The sequence below is a fragment of the Lagopus leucura genome, unplaced genomic scaffold (genome assembly GCF_019238085.1).
Source record: "Lagopus leucura isolate 7727_CA_CO unplaced genomic scaffold, USGS_WTPT01 Super-Scaffold_100004, whole genome shotgun sequence".
NCBI lineage: Eukaryota > Metazoa > Chordata > Aves > Galliformes > Phasianidae > Lagopus > Lagopus leucura.
In genome coordinates this window covers 42,989,449-43,004,585 of record NW_024962264.1, presented here as the reverse complement: position 1 = coordinate 43,004,585, position 15,137 = coordinate 42,989,449, and the positions used below count along the sequence as shown (strand labels likewise).

At 35.2% G+C, this 15,137-nt stretch overlaps 1 long non-coding RNA gene across 1 annotated transcript; it reads right to left on the bottom strand.

The window, feature by feature from the left end:
- Nucleotides 1-3,532: 3,532 nt before the first annotated feature.
- Nucleotides 3,533-12,708, bottom strand: LOC122179587. Its single transcript, XR_006178758.1, has 3 exons — nucleotides 12,661-12,708; nucleotides 7,246-7,333; nucleotides 3,533-3,555 (listed from the first exon to the last, which is right to left on the bottom strand). It is a non-coding gene; the product is annotated as an uncharacterized LOC122179587 (long non-coding RNA).
- Between the last annotated feature and the right edge of the window lie 2,429 nt (nucleotides 12,709-15,137).

Sequence of the window (15,137 nt, the reverse complement as noted above, 5' to 3'; positions counted from 1 at the left end):
TTCTGGAATTATTTCTTTCAAATGAATTTCATGAGCCATAAGTTACTTTTAAAGCAAGGTTATAGAGTTAATGGTACAATTAAGTAATTTGAAGCTACAGATTATAATGTGAAACATCTTTCAAATTTTATTACAGACAGCATACACAGCATACTGCATTGACAGAGCTGCTGATTTTTTTCTATCATTCAGCACCCATAAGAAAAATCTCTCTGCTTTCTTCTGACCACATACACACCTTTGCCCCAAAGCAACTTGCAGTTGCTTTTTAAAGCACTGTTTCTCAGCCCATTAGAAATCCTTTTTCCAAGCTCGTTTCACTAGTACAGATGTTAATGAAAATTGAGCATTCTATAATTTTGTTTTTTAGCTGACATTTAGCTCCAATAAGTAGATAATCTCAGCAGCACTAAAAAAAATATGGAGGGTGAAATTGAAAGATATGAATGCTGTTCTTTAGCATGGATTTCTTTGTTCTCTCAGTTGTCTGTATTATACTGTAGTACAGTACACTGCATTCCCTTCCCTTAACCCTGCTTTCCCTCTGTATGTCTCTGATTGTATAGTGCTATCATCCACACTAAAACATCAGAAGGAGGCAAAAATTAAATATAATAGTCAACGTTCTTTATAAAGAAGGAATTGACTAAACAGAAGGAGCTAGAAGCAGTCAAATCACAGATCAAGAAAATATTGCAACAGAGAAAATAGGAGCAATATAGCCTTTTTTGATTTAGAAGACTGATAGGCAATGCTATACATAGAAAGTGGAGAAAATGAGACTTCAAAACTCTAGGGAAAAGAGCTGAACAATTGCTAAAACACTGTGAGTCAGTCGTCACAACAGCACTTTACAGAAAGAAATGCAAAGAGAATCAAAAGGCAACAGGTAAAGAAATTACCCCCTTGATACTTTGTTTTTATCATTTTCTAACTAGCATACAGAAATACTCTTCCCCTTCCACTCACCCCAACAGTTGTATAATTGTGAGTGTGACAGAGGCTTCTCAGCTTTTTATTTCAGGTTATAACAATCAAGGAATTCTTCAGACTGTTAAGAACTTGTCCTTCTTATTTCTGAGGAAGGACATGTACCTTAGTAAAGCATTGTCTGTGTTTCTTTTAATTGCCTGCTAAGGGCATTATTTTTGAACTTCCTTTAATATTTTTTGACTGGAGTTTCAAGGAAAACAATGATGTCCAACATCCCCCTAAGGTATAAATGAAATCTATTAGAACAAAAAAAATGGGTCATTGTAAGTTTCTTTAGAAGGAGCCAAACACCCTGCTGGCACAAATGAGCATTTTTTCCATTTTAATTTTGGATTAAAGAACCTTTTTGGAAGGAAATCTTTATTTTCGTGGTTTTTTAATCTGTGAGGCATATTGGTTGTTTCACATAAATTAACTGCTTCTCATCAAAATCTCTCTAGTTACATTTCCAACATGATTTCATGGCTCTAGGTAAGAAAAAAAATAAGTTGCTACATTTGTCTTAAACAATAGTGTCTACATACATACACAGTTTAGGGAGCTATTTAATATCAGTGGCCACAAGTAAGCCTACTGGGATGACAGGAATCTAAGCAGACTGATTTGGTGGATCAGTATAAAGAGCTGAGCTATCAAAGTTCCACAGAAGTTATAATCTAGCTGATTAAATGCTGATTTGGCTCTAGGCTCTGACTCCTGATATCACAGAGGCAAGCCAATTTTCTGCCAGCTCTGCATCACCATAGCTGCATTGAAATCAATGTATCAAGTTAATGTGCTTCAGTTTAGTAGTGACCTGAACCATCATTTTTATAAGAACTGATCTGAATGAGGGGCATTCTAATTCATCGTACATAGATAGAGGCTGTTTTTACATTGCTAATGAACATAACCTCCTATTCTCTTCCAGTCTTCAAAATATCTTCCCTTTTTCCTTCCTTAGACGAGTTCATTTTTCATATACAGCTGATACAACTTCTTTTCACCATTAGGGAATAATCCATCAGCACCTGTGGCAAGCTAAAAAAAAGCATGCTAAACACAAATATAAATCTTTGCAGTATTGGAAGCTTTTTACTGTGAATCATGTAAATGCATTTAGAACTACTGACAGCCCTTCATCTGCGGTCAGTTTTCCATCAACTTCCCTGGGAAACTTACATGTAAATAAGTCAACCTCTGCTACTGCTACCCAGTCACCTAACAGCAGAACAAGGATCTGCAAATCCATATTTTGAGTCCCAAGCTCAATTACAACAACATGAAAACGTTGTCTATTTTGTTGAAAATAAAAGCAACTTTTAAATTCATTTCAGCTGTATCTGTACTCTCCTAAACATGGAGCAAAATACATACAAGCAAGCACTGGATTCATACAGATGTACTCCAATATGTTAAAAGCCATGAGAAGGAGAAATAAAAACTGAAGTTCATTTGAAATTAATTTCACACATCCGTAAAATTAATAAGAGTACAAAATATTGAATATTGGTTATTTTTTCATTTATTTAATGGATTTTTAAAAGCAATTACCAATATGGATATTCCCCCGAAATCAAAAGCCAATACAGATTAGCTGCATTATTTATTATAAAACAGTTGATCTAGATCCTTTTCTGAACATTCTGCTCAAGTGTTGATGCTACAGTAAATCAATTTTTATCCTGCACAGTTTTTATTTCATCAAGGAAGCTTTGCCTTGCCTTGCAAAATATTCTATAGTTGATTTGAACAACTAATAAATATACTGAGACACCTGTACAATTTATTATCTGACAAATAACCTATCTTTGTGTCCTTGAACTCTCATTATCTCTAGGTCACCTTCTACACATTTGTCTTCTCTTTCTCCACTGACAAAGAAGGCCTTATGCAGGATCTCTTATCAAATCTTCTATGTTTTAAAACATACATATAACAACATTTTCATGTATCTAATTAACATATAAGCATATCTCCTATTTTCATCTACAATGCTCAGAAAAGGGTTAATTTTTCAGGTTGACCCTAAAACTGTTGCCACAAATAGGAGATATAATTACACAAAAGCAATAGAAAATGAAATTTAGCTTGGTTTGGAAATCTTAACCAAAACTGGAGGACTTGATTTCTAAACCTCACTGACCACCCTAAATATATATAATTGATTTGTGAAGAGGGAAGGACCTGAAAAAGAGCAGTTATGAAAGCGCAGAAAAACTGTGCAAGATAGCGAGGAAAAGCCAATCCTGAGAAAGTATTCCAATAGAAAAAGTTCTAAAGAATTCATCACACAGTGTCATAAACAGAAAATTAATTCTTTTTATAAAAATATATGCATTTCCTTACAGAAGAACAACATTATCTGATGTCAAATAATCTGAGGGCGATGATTCAAAGCTATCTTTTTCAAAATGGGAAAAAAAAAAAAAGCAGTGTCTAGATTAATTAGTAAATGCTTACTACCTTTCTTCTGGAGTTTACAAACTGGTTCTCTGAAGTGTTACTCAGTGCTTACAGCAGACAAGTAGAACTTCAGCAATGCCATATACCAAGGTTTCCCTCCATTTGGACTTTTCCTCACTAAAAGAAAGTGTACTTTCATTTTTAAATCCTAAAGAAGTGGATATAAGACATGCTCAATAAAGCTGACATGTCCTTGATATGCCAGATTGTCTCAGTATATATTACCACTGACATGCTTGTGCATTGTTTTCTTGCAGTCCTTTGGTAAATACGATAGTTTAATTACACTATGATAACATTGCTACTTTCATTATTTTTGCAGTAATTTATTAATGAGTCAGGTCAGAGGACAGACAAGCAGGATAAAAATCATCAGTTGCTGAATTTCTTGGATGTAAGAATTACTAGGAATAAAAACAGGAGAGTTTATTTTCCAAAAATAACATTATTTAAATGGCATTCCAAAATGTACGTACAATAGTATGTAAGATGAAAGGATAGTTTCTTTAAGAAGGACAGGAGAAAATAGAAGTGTTCTTCCCATATTGAGAATTAAAAGAAAAAAATAAATGAAATGAGGAGGGAATTTTAAAGCATATGTTTAATAATGAAAAGGAAATAAAAAAAATATATGCTAGTGGGAATCCAGAACAGTCAAACCAGAAAACATTTATGAACAAGTGGATAACACATCTAGCAAAATAAGACAGGATTATCCAGATTGGGAAAAAAAAACAAACACAAAAACAAAACAAACAAACACAAAAAACCCCACCACATTTTAAGAATGTGGGGGAATCACAAGGATATAAGTGAACAAAGCATGTCAAATCAACTTAATTATCATAAGGATCAGGCACTGTCAATCATTTTGGTTATTCCTCACTAAAGAGGAAAAAAAGGTCATTAAAACCATGAAAAAGGTCATTAATACCATTTGAAATGACTACTCTTCGGAGTTTAATTGCAGAAATACAGAATGGAACAATTTTTGGGTAGCGTTTGAGCAGATTTAGGGTATTACATAAGCTTCAGGACATGCTCAGAATTTCAATACCAACAAACTTCAAGAATAACCCAAAGGATGTGGGAAATCCTCTCTCTCACCATTTAGAACTCAAAGAGCCTTTCCCATGTTTTGAGCTGTCACCTCAGAAAAAAATATGCATCTCTTCAGTGAAGTTCAGAAGAGAGCAACAAGAGCCATCAGACATCATAACTCAGAAGAGAGCTAGACTGGATATAGCCTGTCTGGCTTTGAGAGAAAAGGTAGATCAATGGCTTCAAAGTATGCAGTAGATCTCAAAGAGAAAAGAAAATACTATTTTCTCCTTTCCAAGATAGAAAAAGAAGTATACTGCAGCAAGATTTCAGGGCAGACCACATACAGGAAGAGAAAAATAGCAAGGCAGAGCATAAATTGTTTGAAAGTCTTCATCTTTACAGATTTCCAGCAATAGGCCAGATGAACATCTGCCAGAAGGAAAATAAGTACACCTAGAGAAGTGGACTAGCATTTCCCTTGCCTTCCAATCCACTTGAACTTGACTTTATTTTACTGAATCTGAACATCAACCTCTTACGCTTTGCCTGGTAACAAAGCAATTAAAAGTTAACTGAGGCTGTGTCTGTAGGTGCAGTGTACAGATATTGACATAGAATGCCATTCATTAGGAACATTGCTTAACAATAAGCAGGTTTGTCCACATTCAGTACAACTTGAACAAGAATTTGAATTGTGTTCTACTAAAACATGGAAACTATTTGTTTGCTTTCAGTGGGAAATAGAAACATAACCAAATCGCTGAAAAACATTCACTTTTTCTTACTGAAGTCTAGTTAGGTTTTCATCTAGTTCTTACTGTGTGCCTTTTTCAGCTTTCCACAATTCCTGTACTGCTTATCAAGAAAATTCAAACACTTACAACAGTTATTTCCACTAACAACAACTCTATCAAAGGGAAGTACCAGCTGTCTACAGTCAAGTTTGAATTTATAATCTATTTTTTACATAGGTACATTAATATATAACTTTTGATTTTCCAACTTTATATCATATGTTCTTAAGGATGTTAAAGATAGAAAAGTACCTAGTCAGTTTTGTACATATATTCTTGATTTTAGAAGATTGATGATACATTTCTGTTGACACAATCAAGAGGTAAATTCAAATGACGCTAGAAGTCACACGCTAGGATCATCACCAGTTCTCCAAGTGAAATCTGGCTTTTGCACCTCTGTGCCTTTGATGCAACTAATTTGAAATCAGTGCAGGCATTTCTTCCTAAAACTGGACTAACTCTGAAAGACTCACAAAAAAGGATTTAACACTAACCAGCAGCTCCCATTATAGCTTAAGTATTAGCAATTGCGATGAGTCAGTATTCCTCAGTCAGGGATGTGTAGCATAAGGACAATCATATCTGCATGATATTATCACACCATTAAGTAAATATGAAGCACCTATCAGTGGCTGTTGCTAGAACAAGATACGAAAATCTCTGAACAATCATTCTGTTTCTTGTATGTCCAATCTCTTAAGCACCTAGCCTTCAGCAAACACATCACAGAATCACAGAATCATAGCCATACCAGCCCACCCCTTGATTCTTACCCCCAAGCTCTCCACTGCTACACCACTCTCCCCCAAGTGGAGTTCAACACATTCTAGCTGCTCTCTTACATAAAGAGCAACTCCACCACCCTGCCTCACCAGCCGATCTTTCTTAAAAAGCACATAGCCCTCCATGACAACATTCCAGTCATGCGAGCTGTCCCGCATGCATACTGACCAGAAAACTCGTAAGTGTATGCAGAAGCAGCACAGAAGAAAACTGACAGTTTTGGAGACAAATTTAGACTCTTCACTAATATATAAACATGTTTATAAAATTAAACTTAAGCTTCAGTACAAGATACTGTTACAAATTCTGTCTTCTTGAGGATTTTAAAATTGGTTTGATTTAGTTACATACACCATATCCATATGTTGTGGTAATGTGTTACAGAGTCTTCTTCTCTAGAGATATTCAAGACCCTCCTGGATACCTACTTGTGCGACTTGATGTAGGGAACCTGCTTTGGCAGCAGGGTCTCAGGAGGTCCCTTGCAACCTCTTTGACTCTATGATTCTGCAATGCTACCAAGGTGATCCCAGATTCTTAATGTGCATCACTAGTGATACTAATGAAAAACTTAATTTTTCCACTTAATTCCATATCCATCTTAATTTGATGTACTTCTGCATTTACAACAACTTCTAATGCATTGCAGTTGTACTTTTATGATGTCCCATTATGAATTTAGCAGTGTCGTCTCTAATGATCAGTTCCTGAAAACAATAGGCCTCATTCAGTAGATAAGCTTATCAGTAAAGTTACTGTTTGGGTTAACAACTTTGAATACCATAAATGAGAATTTCTAAATCTCCTGGGATCTCCTAAATCAAAGGAAAAGAAATGTACTTTTCATTGCAGACCACGGGTTCAGTGAACATATTTTGAAGCTAAGGATTTTGGCAAATGAGTGAATTTTAACTGTAAGAATCACAACCAACTTGTTCCTACTTTCAGTAGTGTGATAATAGCATTGCCTCTCTTCTTTAAGAGGGCAATAAAAATACAGACTGGCAAGATGTTTCAATACTTGCTTCATTTTGTCATGGGCAGTAGGGAATGGAGTCCGTAGCAGACATGAACTGCAGCTTCAGAAAGAGAAACTATTCCTCAGAGGTACTCCAGAGAAACAGCTTTATTTAAAGCTAAAAAAGTTAAAGTAATTTTCACTTTTTCCATTAGTGAATCTTACCAACTTCTTAAATCTTGTGGTGAAGGAAATGCAATTTCCTATTTCATTTTTTTCCGGCTTGCTTCTGTACATACAGCATTCCTGTTGTCTGAAGCAAAATAAATGATAGTCACAAAAAAGTAAAAAAAGAGTTTTGCTGTTTTGCTTACTATCTTTCAATTGTCTGAACCATATATTGCTGAAACCTAACAGCTTAAAGTCAGTATCAGAATAATTTTGTTCAGTTATGAAAACCTTAAAAGTTATAAAAATAATTATAAAAATATAAATAAAGATTTAAATGATCTGAAAAGTTTAGAAAATTGATTTAAATTTTACACACAACCTCACATTATTTTTCTAAGTTCTCCTTTCCCAGGAAATTGAAGGTGAGAGGAGTAGTTGAATTCAAATTGATTTCTACTTTCAAATAAAGTTTCCAATGAAAATGGAAGATTTCAAATGAAAATGCAGTGTTACTATTAAATCCTTAGCTTTAGTTGACATACATTTTTCAAAATAAGTGAAATCAATGGGGCACGTATCATAACTATAATTGTTACAGAATTTGTCCTCCAGTTCTATTGCATCTTTTCTTACAGAAGCTTGACAGACATTTGTTTACTAGTCGGACACAAAAAAAAGAAAAGAAAAAACACAGAAAGAAAACAAAAGAAACATTAATCTTAAAAATTGAAGAACCATAATGCTGCCTATCAGAGAACTTTATCAGCATAGTCAACTTTCCTTACTCTCATTCTTTTCTATTACTAGTCCTGAATAGTTTTAAATTTGATTCATGGATTTCCACATGGGAAGATATTTGGTCTTGTATAAAGCCTCATTAAAGTCAATAGATGTCCCTGGGCATGCTAGATTCTGTCCACAGAAAGCACAATTTTTGGATTAGTTGCTTGCAGCAAATACCAGTACATTCAACTTTGTAATGCCTAAAGCAAGTCATTTATACAGAAGTGGTACAATTTCCAGAAAGACTGACAAACCAACACACCCAGAAAAGTTGTTGTGAGCAGCAAATGGTTTTCAAGAAAGTAGATATTATGTACCTGTAAAACAAATGTGGAAAAAAAACATGGAGTAGCATACCTCATTCTGAAGTCCACACATCAAAACAAACATTGACAGACTGAAGAGAGATTACAGAATACCCCCAAAATCAAAATGAATGCAAGGAGAGTAAATAATTAACAAGGCAAGTTTACTTAGATCATTAAAAAAAAAAAAAGACTGAGATTATTTCATTGAAAAATTGAAACACCTCCAGGAAAAATATAACAGCAACTCTTATTTATAGGAAATTGATATTTTAGTAGAGAAAAATCTTTTAAAATATCTAGATATTAAAAATAAAGGCACAGATATGCCACTAGTAGAGCTATCAGCCCTCAGCATAAATTACTGAGGGAAATGGCAGTTCTCAATCTCTTGAGGACTTCATTTCAAGACGGATTGCTTTTCTTTATATTTCAGCCAAACAGAAAAGAAGTGGTTTAACACAAGTATAATTGAAAGAAACTACGTGGCATCTGAATATATCATCTGATGACATAGACATTTCTACTCTCTAGGGTTTCCAAATTTATGAAAAAAAAAAAAAAAAACTCTCAGCAGAAACTTGTGGCCTTTTGCTTCTATACTGTATCTGGTATACATGAATTTTGAAAATTTACTCTTTAGGCAGAATAATGTTCCAGAAGATATAAGCCTACTACACACTTCAGAAGAAAACAGTGAAATGATATTTGGGATACTAAAAAAAAAAAAAAAAACCACAAAAAATTTTGAGGTGGTTGAAATACATAATTTGTATCTAAGTTCTAAATAGAACTTAGAGTTAACATATATTATTTAATTTGAAACATATTTTGAAAGAAAAAAATTGAGGTTTTGGCACACGCACTGAATGCCGTGAAAGACTTTGAAGTGACAACTGCAGTAAGCAAATTCAGTAATTATTCCCATCTTATTAAACCCATCTGTAATTCAGCTAGTCTCAGGGCTACCTGAGAGAGATCACCCCCATTGGAGAAAGCCTGCTTCAGTATACAATGCAAGACCTGTGGAAGGAGGTAATGCTTTAATTAGACTAGCTGAGGCTTGGAGTCTTTTCAATCATCCACAGAGACTGCCAACAAGGGAGTCAATATTATCAAGTATTTTTGCTTTTTTGTTTTCCTTTTAAAAACAAAAGGCATTACTTTGATTTCAAGAGCAATGGAGAAATGAGAATGTCTTCATTCTCAGGTGCTTGTTGAAGCCATCTAAGCTGTAAAAGCAGCTTAACCAAACTCTTGCTGATGAAGATTCACTGACACTAGCAGGGCTTACACCTTGAGGCATTCCTGCTTTATAGACATGCATAGCGCATGTGAACTGGAAAACAGCTGAAAAAAATGGCTGTGAGGCCATCTCAGATGGAATATGTGATCTGTTCCGTTGTAATGATCCTCAGCACCACAGAAAAAGAAAGTTCCCTATAAGCTCATGAACAGAAAGTAACTATTTTGTCAGCTACTTAAAGGGCTTTCTCACAGATTTGTTATACTATAGTGTATACTTATAAACCATTTAAGATGAAGGACCGATGAACTCTCTGCTCCAAGCTAACTGTTGACTCTTGGGCTCTTTCAGCTGTGAAGAACTCTTGCCTTTAAACATGGACACTGCATACACCTAACAGCCATGGTCAGGGAAGTACCTAGAGCTCCACCTGCTTCATTCCTCTGAAGTTTCAGAAAGTCAAGAGGACAGTTGCTGCTATAAGGGCATGCAGGAGGCAGTTGCTCATTAGGTAGAAGATAAGTTTGCTGGTTCAGGAGAAAAAACATCAGATGTGCAATATCCGAGAACTAAACAGATTGAGGATATCCTTTTCTAACTTTATGCTCGAAAAAAAAGAAGGAATGCAAATTCAGCTCTCTTAACTTCCTTCACAGCTCTTCAGCTCTTCATTCCCTTTAGCCCTTCTCTTTCCAGAGTTCAGACAGACTCTGGACTTCTGAGCAGATAAATATCTCTACCTACATTACTGCAAAAGGGGCCTCTGGAAAAACTTGAGCCAAGGAGAAAAAGGAGGAAATATTTCATATAAGTAAAAGCAAATGCTATCAGACTGAAATATGGTTTATTAAGCATACAGGTACACCGCTGCTATTAGATCTAGTTCAGAAATGCAGATCTAAATATTTTCCACTGCAAGGGATACTGGTGTTGTGGTATGCCTCAGTGTTTTTCCCCCACAGGAAAATTTTACTCCAGAGATCATACTCCACAAAGGACAGTAGCACAATATGTCCCAGAGGTTAGGATACCTTCTAACTAGCTGATGCCACTTCAGCACTTTAAAAAATTCCCATCTGCCATCTGTCTTTGCTTTATCCCTCCCATAGGAGACAATGTCTGTTAAATAGGCCCTCCCCTTGTAAAGTCATCCCTGTGAACGTTGCCTTCATTACTGTATGAATTCTGTCCAGAATGAGAATAAAACTCACCTTTACTGCTGTCTCCATTCACTTTGTTAGGAGAAAAAAAGGATCACTACAGTATGTTATTCAGCATTTTTCTTTTTCCAAAACATTTTTCTTAAAGTAAAAAAAAAAAAAAATAGCAATAGCTGTATTGAAAAGATTGTTTAAAATAAAATTACAAAACTGCAGTGTGATACAGCAAGCTTTTTCAGTAGGAAAAAAAGCCTGAATGTTTTTGAACTCAAAAATAATTAAAGTCTACACTATGACATTTTTTAATTACTTCAGGTTCAATAATGTACTCAGTATTACATCAAAGAGGTCTATAAAAATCCCTCTACTTCCCCATATCATCCTACACAGCCACATCTTTGGATATCCAGACCTGACAAAGCTCCATTCAAACAAGATGCTGAGTTTCTTTGTTGCATTCAAAACTTTACTTAATCTCATGTGGGAAAAGTTCCCCCCCTTCACATCAATAGTCCTTGAGGTGGAGAAGCACAGTGTGGGTGGCTCACTGAGGCCATTTTCCCCAACACCTCTGTGCTGCCATGAGAAGCTGCCCACAGGACCCCAGCTCATGCAGGAGAAGGAAGGAGATTGTTCTGCTCTCAAGGGAAGGGCACAAAGAGATTTGCAGAGCTTTCTAAGAGCAATGATACAGACAGGGAAATAAGGCCACAGATTGATCTCAGTACGATGACAACCTGCTCCAGCATTATCCTTAACTTAGACGTACTGCAGATTTAACATTCACCATTCCACCCTGTAACTCTTCCTCAGTTCTATAAAAGTTATGTTTGGTATAAACAATCTAGAGGATCTAGTGTTTATTTTCTTCTTTCTTTAAGAAAATTTAAAAACAACTTTAAAAAAATAAGTTTAAGAACAACAGAAAAAGATTATTTTGTTTCCTTGTCAAATGACTGCAATAATGTCATGGTTTGAAGAGTAAAAATAAGAAAAGTAGTAAATTATGATGATTGCAAATACCTGTAATCCTTCCTGAATATCTCTGAGTCTAAAAAAAAGTAGAGATGAGGGGGAATTCTACTGTTCCTTCTGTTTTGGCAGATAAAGTGTATTTTGCCTAAGTTCTGACTAGAGAAGTTCAGAATGCAACTCACTACTTACAACATTTCTTTATCTGGACATATGGAAGAGCTAATTGAATTTTGAAAAAAAAAAAATTCTTCCAACTGCCAAAATAATTAAAACAGCAAGAATTTAAAGACTTTAAAAAGCAGTACCAATTCTTATAGAAGGTCCAGCAGCAACTAAGCTCTCTAGGAGATACAGACTTTCAATTTCCTTCTGTTAGGGGCATTCTACAGATTATTCTACAGATATTCTACAGTGTTTCACTGTATCCACTAGAATTTTCTTCTCCCTGTGTTAAAGTCCTCCTTTAGTCAGAAGTTGTTTAATTGCCTTTGTCTTTATCTCTGAGTGGAACTGCCAGAATACAGAAAACTTCCATTCTGGTGAGGAATTAACTCACATGGGGAGAAAATGGGCCAAAATAACAAAGAATTCTAGAGGAATAGATGGACCCTGTTCTGAAATAAGATCCTCCAGGGTTTTTTTTTGTTTGTTTGTTTTTTTTTTTTAAAGTGATATTAAATAGTTCTGAAGAAATCAGTGAGGAGATCATGAGGGCGATTTTTTCATAAAAGGGTCCTGTTCTAAAGAACCCCTATAAAGACATTAAGGATTCAAGATACAGAAATGATTATAAAGTCACACAGAGATTCAAAAGATACAACTGTTCCAAGACACATCGTTCTAAAACTGCATTCACAAATAAGTATGGTAAAATAATTGCCTCCATTTGTACCTCACTTATAGGCAGCATTTGTTAAAAAGGACTTTTAGTAGATATTACAGTTGGAATGATTATCATAGTGAAAGTAGGAAAAGAAATAAACAGGAAAGGAATACTCACCTATAGCCAAAGATCTAGGTTCATAGGAAACACTCCACAGAAAAGAAATCTCCAGAAAGAGATTCTTTCCTAGTGGCAGTCAGCCTTTAAATGGGGTCTAGCATAGGGGCTCCACCCTTTGCAGTCACACAGGTGAACTGTCTTCACCTGTGCTCCCATGGCTGACTCAATCCTTTCCACAGGTGATCAATCAGTGGTTCAGGCTGTGACTCAACAGTTCCTATACAATAGATATATGACATAAAAAGCTTTATTTTTTTAATGATTTAATAGAATTATATTTTTTTGTTCAAAACAGCAAGAACAGAAGAAGTCTGAGTGAATATTTGGCTGGGGCTTTAGCTCAGCCCAAGCACAATTGTCTCTACATACTTGAATAGAAAAACGTTTAAAGAACATTTATTAGTTCTCCTTCAGAAATTCAATTCACATTAATACTGTATATTTTACTGACTAAATTAAGCTATTTCTATAGATCCCATACCCTGGAAGGCTTTGTTATGAATAATGTATTTTAGATGTATTCAAATGAACAACTAAAAATTATCACTGTAAAAAAAAATTAAAAAAAATTTAAAAAATTTTAAAAAAAGCAAAACAGATTTCTGTTTTTATCTATCACTTTTCGGAGGCAGTCAGAGACATTCAGAGGAGTTCCCCTCATTTACTGGTGGTGCAGTCTCACCAATTCTTTGGTCTGGCAGGACGGCTCCTGGGGAAGGATTCATCAAATTTTTTCCACGAGGTAGAATGACTCCTGCAAGCCTTCCAGCTGGATTAGTGACCTTGGTCATAGCATGCCAGTGGCCAAGGTCAGCTCTGTGCCTACAGGCATCATTGCCCAGCCAAAACAGACAGATGGTCATGTGGGGTCAGGTATGGCAGATGAACTTCACTGTCAATGACAAACACACGCAATGCAAGATATGAAATATGTATTTTCTAAAGTGGAAATCAATTTGGGAAAACAGCAGTTGTTTTCTCCTATAAAATGGTAAATATTACATTTCAGGCTCCCAATTCTTCAGTTTTGTAGATATCAGTAAAACATCCCATTTACTGGAAAAAAATCTTGCATAAAGTGGGAGTAACGTTTTCTCAGAGAAAGCAAGAGACTTGGCAGTCAGAATGTTTATCTGAACAAGTTGTTATACATGAAAGAGCTTCCTCAAAACTCACTGCCTTTTGAAATCTCAAACTTACACAACAAAAACATACAAAAAGGTTTCCAATATCAGATATATGTAATCCAATATTAATTAATGATAAAGAACCTCAGTCATGAAAGATTGTCTTCATTGTACTCAATAGGAATTTAATGTATTTTAATATGTGTTTTTCTGCTTCCATAAATCGAAGTTGCAACAACAGTGAATAGCTGCAAAAAGAAATTTCACACCTGAAAGTAATGCAAATGTATGTGTGGTAAAGGCAGCATAATTCAGAATTTCTTATTCTGCAATGAAACGGAGATAAGTCACCTCACAGTGACAGAGAAGTGCAGATAATTGAACAGTAAGCCATACTGTACTTTGTATATAAAAATCTGTTACGTTGAAGTCATGTGACAAAGCAAAACATATTAAATTAATTATATTTTCAGATAGAAAATGCTTTTACTTTCTAAAACACCTAAAAATTCACTACATGCCTCTGAAATTCTCAGTCATTTTGTGTACTTCAGTTTGTGACATTCAGAGTATGCATCTTTACAGATCTACAGTAATCTTCTGGAGACAGTCTTCCAGTAACATTGGAGACTGGGATAAGACATCAATTATCTGCTTCTTCTTCTCTTTCCTGTAGTAAATACTATTTTTCCCCCAGTAAACAAAAATTCCTGAGCTCTTTTACAAACTGGACAACAAAATAAGAAAATCATTGCATTAGCTTATTTTTTTTTCCTAGTCACCTTTGATCAAATTTTGACGTGTATTTTTGACTGCCAATTTGTTTGGATGAACTGATCAAAATGCTCTTCATTTTGTGGTGTGACAGCTGTGCATGGTCAACTAAAAGATGTCTTGTCTTTCACATCAGTACTCATGGCCTCACTGTGCTCACATTCACTGTTTGGCCTTCACAGTTGTTCAGGAAGCATGAATGAATGTCAGTGGGTGCCATTATTTCCACCTGAAGGAATTCAGTGACACACCTTTTGCTTCATATGCTTTTACATGCCAGGCACCATTTTCTCAGACTGCCCCTCTGCTGCCATCTGTCACATGGCAACAAAATATTGGTGTAAAGGTTCAACCTCTACTGCCATATCACCAACATTTGCCTCTGATTTCATGGCCCAAAATTATAAAAAGGAGGCATTACTTTTGGAGCACCCCTCATACAATAAAATGTTTCCTTTTACAAATAGAGAAGTAATTGCATTAAGCTATTTTGTGAAAGTTCAATGTTTGAACAATATTTTGACCATTTTTATTCTTACTGCATATCAAACAGACTCTAATCAAGGTCCTTAG